This window comes from Rhipicephalus sanguineus, chromosome 2, assembly GCF_013339695.2.
Source record: "Rhipicephalus sanguineus isolate Rsan-2018 chromosome 2, BIME_Rsan_1.4, whole genome shotgun sequence".
Lineage (NCBI taxonomy): Eukaryota > Metazoa > Arthropoda > Arachnida > Ixodida > Ixodidae > Rhipicephalus > Rhipicephalus sanguineus.
Genome location: NC_051177.1, coordinates 207,720,070 through 207,728,054, shown reverse-complemented (window position 1 = coordinate 207,728,054; position 7,985 = coordinate 207,720,070).

Here is a 7,985-nt window from a genome sequence, read left to right as displayed (position 1 = left end):
TCTCCTCACATCAGCTTTCACAATCATTGAAAACATATTGCATAATTTTGTTGCACTAATAGTTGCGGCCTTCCAATGAGACCCTAAGCAAGGATTGGCAATTCCAACTTCTTGCCCAGCAAGTGTATAAAATGCAGGCAGAATTGAATTTCTGTTTATAAAAGGCTGCTGTACGAAAAAGGTGTCGGCGGCCCTGAAGACGTTCATTTTGAAATTATTTGGTTACTGCAGCGGCCAGGAGTGTGGGGCTACCACGCAGGAGCGCGCGCATCCGAGATGCTCGTTGTAAGAGACGGCGCAGTGACAGCTCGTTTTCGCGTCCTACGACCGCTTGAGTTCGAACAGCAACACCTCTCAGGTGTCTTGAAGAGCTTCGCTATTCTATCGTCATTTCTTCGCCTCGCAGCTAGGTGCCGATAACATGGCGGAGATGGAACAAGATGAAAAGTCTAAGGGAGCTATGAGCGCTCGCTTCACGCACGCTGCTGCCAGAGAAAACTGCGCTGCGCCAGTTGCGATCAGTGGAAAGCATGAACTAGGCACTCAGTGGCAAAGTAAAATATGGAATGTCAAAGGAAAGAAAAGCAATACTATCGGTAACCGGATACGCTTGCCTATTTTGGATGTCTGCAGCAGAGGGCAAGAACTGGCCGCGCGTTCGGTCCGCTGTTCACACTTCATTCGGCGCCGATAGTTCTTGCGCTTTGCTCTTACTCTACTCCTCCTGTGCGTCTCATGACTAGAAAGTATGGCTGAATGAGTGTATTGTGGAGACTACCTTTCGAAGCACAAGAATCTCAATTATTGAAATCGAGAGTGAGACGGAAGGCTGTTGGTTGAGACGAAACATGATGAATAAAAGGCAACCACCAACCAAATAAAAGTTTTAAAAGAAACGTCGTTTCTTTTAAACGTTTATTTGGTCGGTGGTTGCCTTTATTCAAACTTAATTATTACAAAGACGCCAGCATTTCACAGAGTTACGACCTAGACATCAATGCTTTGAAGGAACGCTAACACCCGAAAGATCACTGACTGCCAGTGAGACGGACTACTTGTGCACGCGTGCTTTGCTACGACTGCAATGAAAGATCTTCACGGAAGTTGAACGGTGACAGTCTTATGCCCCTGAAAAAGAAATCGACGTCGTTCACCAGATCACTGCGACTACCGGTGCACGTGCGTTCAAGTCACCCGAGAGGTGTGCTGTTCCCAACTCAAGCGGTCTGAGGACGCGGGAAAACGAGCTCTCACTGCGCCGTCTCTTACAACGAGCATCCCGGATGCGCGCGCACCTACTTGCTAGCCCCTCGCTCGTGGCCGCTGCAGTGACCAAATAATTTCAATATTAACGTGTTCAGTGCCGACGACACCTTTTTCGGTACTGCTGGCGTTTTAAGAAAAAGAATTTAATCCTGCCTGCATTTTATACACTTGCTGGGCAAGAAGTCGGAATTGCCAATCCTTGCCTAAGGGTCTCATTGGAGGGGCCGTAAACTATTAGTGCAACAAAATTATGGAATATGTTTTCAATGATTGTGAAAGCTGATGTGGAGGAGAATAAGTGAACAACGTTTAAGAAATAAAAAAATCAGTTTTTTTTATTGTCGTCAGAAGTTTCCATTGTCTGCTGTTTTTTTTTTGAAATTAGCCCGATCGTATCTCCTTACTGAAAAGATATATAAATATATGATTCGGCAGTTTGGTAGATAAGTATGCGAAGAACGCAATGCGGAAAGTTTTGTCGCTCTGCTACAAGGCTTTTTGAGGTAGACCTTAAATTAAAGAAAATAACGTTTTCTGGGCCAAATTTGAGGGTTTTTTTATAGAAACACTTACCCTACACATAAAAACTAAAAATACCTGAGCAGAAGCAAAAACACGCATATATTTAGTTAAAAATTTCAGCTACTAACTGTAAATATTTTGTGAAATTCATAATAAAAGTTGGCCATAACAGCAGAGCGGATGAGCGCTCCACTCCACCTCTTCGTCATTATTGATTTCCTGTGCTTCGAAAAAATTGTTGGCGGCAAAAACAAAATTGCGGATCTCTTCTTTCCACTCACCAAGCAATAATATATAAAATTTTCAAATAAACTTAAGAGGTCGACCAGCCATCGTTTGTTCGATCGTACGTGGAATCACCCCCTACATGGGCATAAATTCGTTGGCACCCGATGACGGGGTCGAGTTCGTCGCACAACCAACGTACAGCACGTTTCGAGAAACGAAAGCGACGCTGGAATTTCACACTCGCTCATCTCTTCAAACGCATTTCGCACCTCCTACCATTCTGCATCTGCTTCGAGAAACGCCAACGAGCAGGGAAGCACCGTTGCAAGCGTCATTTTCTCAAAATCAGCTGTTGCGGCAGCCGCAAACAGCCGCTCACTCCAAATACATGCCGTGCGACGCCGTGTTCGCTCGAGAGAACGGGGCGAACGGGCTCGCTCTCTGTTCGTTTGTAGCAGACGACATGCTCGTTATGACGCGGCATGACGTCACCAAAAAAGAAAACATCAGAGAAAAAAAGATTTGGCCACGCCCCTTAGAGTGGCGTGAGTTCTCCGGCTTCATGCGCGGGGTCAATCGCGTGCGCTCATCAGAACGAACGCGAACGACAAAACGTACGCGCAGTCAAAAGATCAACAAAGATCTAAAAAAATAAAAGAAGGGGAGAAGGGCGCAAGAGAAAACGATCGTTGGCCCCCGAGAGCCAATCAGTTCAAACCAGGGGGCAAAGCGCAGGCGCACTGACGTTTAAGCCGTTCAGGCAGTTGAGGCCGGGCCCCCCGAACCCCATTTGAGGGTAGTTGTAAAAGAAGTTCTCGCAGTGCAGTGTGTGAATGCCGAAATATATGGGTTGTTGTGCGCATGTATTTTTACCGTTTCGTTTTTGATTAATATTACGTGCCGGTATCGAACGTCGCTCGAAGTCGTGGAATGGACACGTACTTACACCGCGTGTCGGGACGCTAAGACGAATCGAAATTGTTTGACATGGAATCGTGGTTGACAACGGCCGAAGATGTGTTGTCGTAGCCCAAACAAGAGCGCGAAGCTTTGAACGAGATCACAAGCGCGCGCCTTTTGACGAGACTGTCGCCACAGAGAAATATCGCACTTCGGTGAGTTCAAGAACGTTGCCAAATCGCGGACTGTGCATGACGACTTTGTGTAGGTAAGATTGCCCGAGCATCGAGCTGCCATAACAGAGGTGGTGTGCAAGAGGAAGAAGATGAGTGAGAAGTGAACTTTATTAAAGCACCTGCGGAGGTAGCAGGGTGCCACGCAGGGCCCTCTTGCACCCGACTATATACAGCCATCAAGTTGCGTCTCAGTGTTTGATACGAAAGATGCGTGTACTAGTGTCTGTGCCCTCTGTGGTGTTCGTTATACGCTTCCGCGGAGCCGTTGCCGTGTGCGTCGATTACAGCTAAAAATAGCGTGAAGAATACGTGTTTGCATTACGCGATGCTATGCTTGTGTTATGCAGGCGTTGTGTTGTTGCGCCCTTCTTCCTTGACTGTATGCAATGGGCATCCTTGCATGAAATGACGTGCACATGCCTTGTCACTATAAAATTGAGTCTGCTTATATACATTACTGGTCACCCCGTACCTTTCTATGGTGGAAATGCAGCAGACGTTATGGTTCAATAAGCATAGTTACCCGCCACGGTGGTCTAGTTAAGGTGCTCGACTGCTGACCCACAGGTCGCGGAGATCGAATCCCGGCCGCGGCGGTCGCTTTGCTTGAGGGCTCGCGAAGTGCTTGAGGCCCGTGTTCTTAGATTTAGGTGCACGTTAAATTGTTGGCTTTAACTGTGGTGTAGTAATAATGGCCTAAATTGAAATTGAATAAAGTGAACGGAAAATCGCCCTGTGCGTTGATGGTATCTAAACGCCCGATGCTCAACCGATTGATGCTACGACGGAAAGCGCTTCGCCGTACACTTCGCTGGTATTTATGTATGTGTAGTCCCTTGGAGTGTTGGCCAGTGCCACTCGTACTCAAGGCGGTGAGTGTGGAACACCCTTTTTTGTCAGAGTGCGTCACGTGGCACGCGATCTTTCCATGAGGCGGCAGCTGACCGATAAAACGTCGCATGCAAACTTGAGGCATAAGTCAGCCGGGGCGAGGACTCGCGGTGAATGAAAGAAAAAAAGGGGATTTTTTCGAGGGCCTCGTTTCTTTTTTATACACAACCAAAACGATCGAAAAGATCCCCTTCTTTCGTAGATTCAGCGAGGGCGTCGCCCGGTAGACTTAAAGCATCAGTTAGCATGCGAGGGTTTATTGGTCAGCTGCTACGTGGTGCTAAGACCCCGCCGCGGTGGTCTAGTGGTTATGGCGCTCGACTGCTGATCCGAAGGTGGCGGGATCCAATCTCGGCCGCGGCGGCTGATTTTCGATGGAGGCGAAAATGTTTGAGGCCCGTGTACTTAGATTTAGGTGCACGTTAAAGAACCCCAACTGGTCCAAATTTCCGGAGCCCTCCACTACGGCGTCTCTCATAATCATATCGTGGTTTTGGGACGTTACACCCCAGATATTATTATTATTATTACGTGGTGCTAGGATCAAGTGCCACGTGATGCCCTCTGTCAAAAATGAATGTTCCAAACTTGCCGCCTGGGCTACGTGCGGCGGTGGCTGAGACTCCTAGAGATTACGAATACATAAGTACCCAACGAAGTAAACGGACCACCGACGGAAAGGGTGATTTTTCGTCCACTGTAATCAATTTCAACGTACGCCATTATTGCTACACTACAATTAAAATGACACTAAAGAGAAACAATGAATCGGTTTAGATCAATAAATTGGGCTCTGAGAACTCTGATGTCGTTAATTTCGCCACCATAGGGTTATTAATAGAGGAGAAAACCAGGGTCAAAGTTTCATTTTTAAATTTCGCGCCGAAATCTTCCCGCGTGACGTCACTGATTTCAATGTGTATTTATCTTATTTGGGCGCCATTTTCTCAACAAAATTACCCCAAACTTGATATGTCAAGTCTCTGGCCCCCTCAGAGGACAATGTACTTCATTTTTACCGATTAGGAACTATGTAGTCCCTAGCCGTCAAAACATGTAACGTCACGGCGAATGGTGCGGAAACTTCAAGGCACCCACATTTTGTTTTTGCGTATTTTCTTGCTTACTAAGGAAGGAAGGAAGGAACAAGCGGAAAGACAGGGAGGTTAGCCAGTTCTTAGACCAGCTAAGCATCTTCTCGCAGCAAGCGTGGTGGTTTTCGTATCGTGAAAGAGTACCTTACTAATATGAGAAAAATCGTTTTGCTCTTTAGTGTCCCTTTAAAGACGACAATTATAGTCCGCTATGCTTTTCCTGGCCTAATTGTCTGTTCGATTAATTTGGTTGTGTCTAACAAAGAAACGAGGCCCTCGAAAAAATTCCCATTCGCTCGTTCATTACGTTTGTACACGAGGCTCACTGTAAGGCAAGTCATTTGTCTGAAACACGTTTTGAACTAGTAGTAACAGTAAGTACACACATACAACTACAAACTTAATTCATTCGAAGTAGCACACCACGTATATGTAAATTATCGTTGGTGGACGTGAGCTTCAGTTCAATTAATCTTGTTAAGCGAGTGCATGCTCTCCTTGTAGCTGTATCTGTGTGAGAAAAATTGGGGCAAATATTGGTCCTGCCACTCCACATTTTCTTTGTTTGATGAACCATACATCGTCTGTCTAGTAAAAGTTCTGTTAACAGAGAAGTAGCTTCGTTACATTGTATACAAAAATGGGTCTGCATTTTTCGCGCATGCTTTGTCGTAAGTTTTTATATTTTTGTATCTTTTTCTGATTAAAGCTCTGTTGTAAGTCAGCGCTTGTGCTTGTCATTCTTTTCTGTGTGCTTTGCCTCGTTTTCTTTTCCAGAATTTATTGGGATAAATTTATACATCACTGATCTACAGTAACTGCTACTAGGCAATCTGTAGACCACAGTATATTTGTGAGGTAATAAGTCTGTAGACACTCTATATACTAGGTCGTAGGAATAGCCTCGCCCCGCCACCGTGGTCTAGTGGTTATGGTGCTCGACTGCTGACCCGAAGATCGCGGGATCGAATCCCGGCCGCAGCGGCTGCATTTTCGATGGAGGCGAAAATGTGTGAGGCCCGTGTACTTAGATTTAGGTGCACGTTAAAGAACCCCAGGTGGTCGAAATTTCCGGAGCCCTCCACTACCGCGTCTGTCATAATCATGTCGTGGTTTTGGGACGTTAAACCCTAGATATTATTATATTATAGGAATAGCCTATAGATAATCTACAGACATTTGTCTGTGGATATTTTGTAGACAAAAGTGAACCAAAGTAGATTTATATGAGCCTATAGACTTTTGTTTATAGACATTCTGCAGACATCGGTCTAAACGCATGAATTTTTAGTAATCTACAGACCTTCTATAGCCAATTTAGAGACTTAGACTTTTCTTGTAGAGTAGTCTATAAAAACGAGTCTGGCCACTATTCCATAGACTGTCTATAGGCCAGTCTAAAGAACACAGCTATAGAACGTCAATTGATTTTATCGACAGATGTCTACAAACTCTATATAGACTATCTTGACATATTTTTGTAAGGGTAGTGCGAAGCTGCTTTAATATTTTTTTACTGATGTCGAGCGCATTCTGGTCTTGTTTAGTCACTTAAAGACGAAGTGGGAGAGTAGCTCCCACTTTGTGCGCCTTTTTATTTTTTACTGGCACGAAAGCCGCAAAAAGGAAGTCGACGCGGAGCTTGGTCGCCCAAGTGATATTTTCTGTACCTCACAGGACCTTAAACATATCGATCTATGACGTTCGCCTTAAAAATCGTCACAGATTAAGGGGGCGCCTTCAGGAATACAAGGCAGAGCGTCCTTGGGGTTTTATACGGGCAGTTATGACAACAACACGGCCCATGCCCCGCAACGGTTATGTGCCACTTGTGCAGAGAAAACGAAAACAAAAACGGCACGAGGGCGTCGGCACGTTCAGCGGTCGGGCAGTTCGCCTCCATATTGGCAAGTGAACGGACGATCCTTCGCGTCTGCGGAACTAGTCTTTTCGCTACAGGCGTAGTCCACCGGTGCAAAGGATACAGTCTATTGTGTACACACTTCTTGATACCATATCAGCACCATGGCTGGTGAGTTACCGCGTATATTTTTGTGGTATGTGAGTTACAGTTTCGGTTTCTTAAAAAGTATTTTTGCCCTTAGGGGGCGCCACCATGTACATATATGCGCGGCACTGTGTGAAATAAACGAGTTCCTGCTTGGCTACCGGCTGCTGCTGTTCTTCCTCCCGGCCGGCGCTCCGGGCGCCGTGCCCTTTGTTCTCCGGGCGTCGCGTTCGACGTCCGATACCACATTTGGCGACGAGGATGGGATCCGCGTAAATCAAGAGATAAGGTGGGCATCCAGACTTCTTATTGTGCTGTCGTCCCAGCACCCTCGCCTGATACCCCGCCACTACTGTATTTTTCACCTTCGACGTACACTTTTCTGACTTTTCGTGCCGGTGTCGACCACGAGGCCTACTCACGCTCGACGTCTCTCCTGAACTTTCTGCTCGACGCTCTCTTCGGCAAGCATGAACGCCGCTATCCCTCCGCCTCCGTTTCTCCAGTGTCCCGGCATACCGCCTATTCCATGGAGACAGTGGCGTCCTGTGTTGCAGGTATACATCGACGCCGCGGCCAGGGACGCCTCGCCGGAACACAAGAAGGCGCTGCTTCTGAACGCCTTAGGCGTCGAGGGACTGAACACCTATCTGCGTGCCGCCGAAGATGAGCAGCAGCCGGGAGCCGACCGGCCAACTCAGGAGGAGACGCCGAGCGTGTACGACGCAGCCCTTGCGCTGCTCAGCCAAATTTTCGACCCCCAACCGGACGCGGCGTGCCTGCGCGCCCGCTTCAAATCCCTGTGCCAGGGACCGGACGAGTCGGCGGTCCAATTTATCC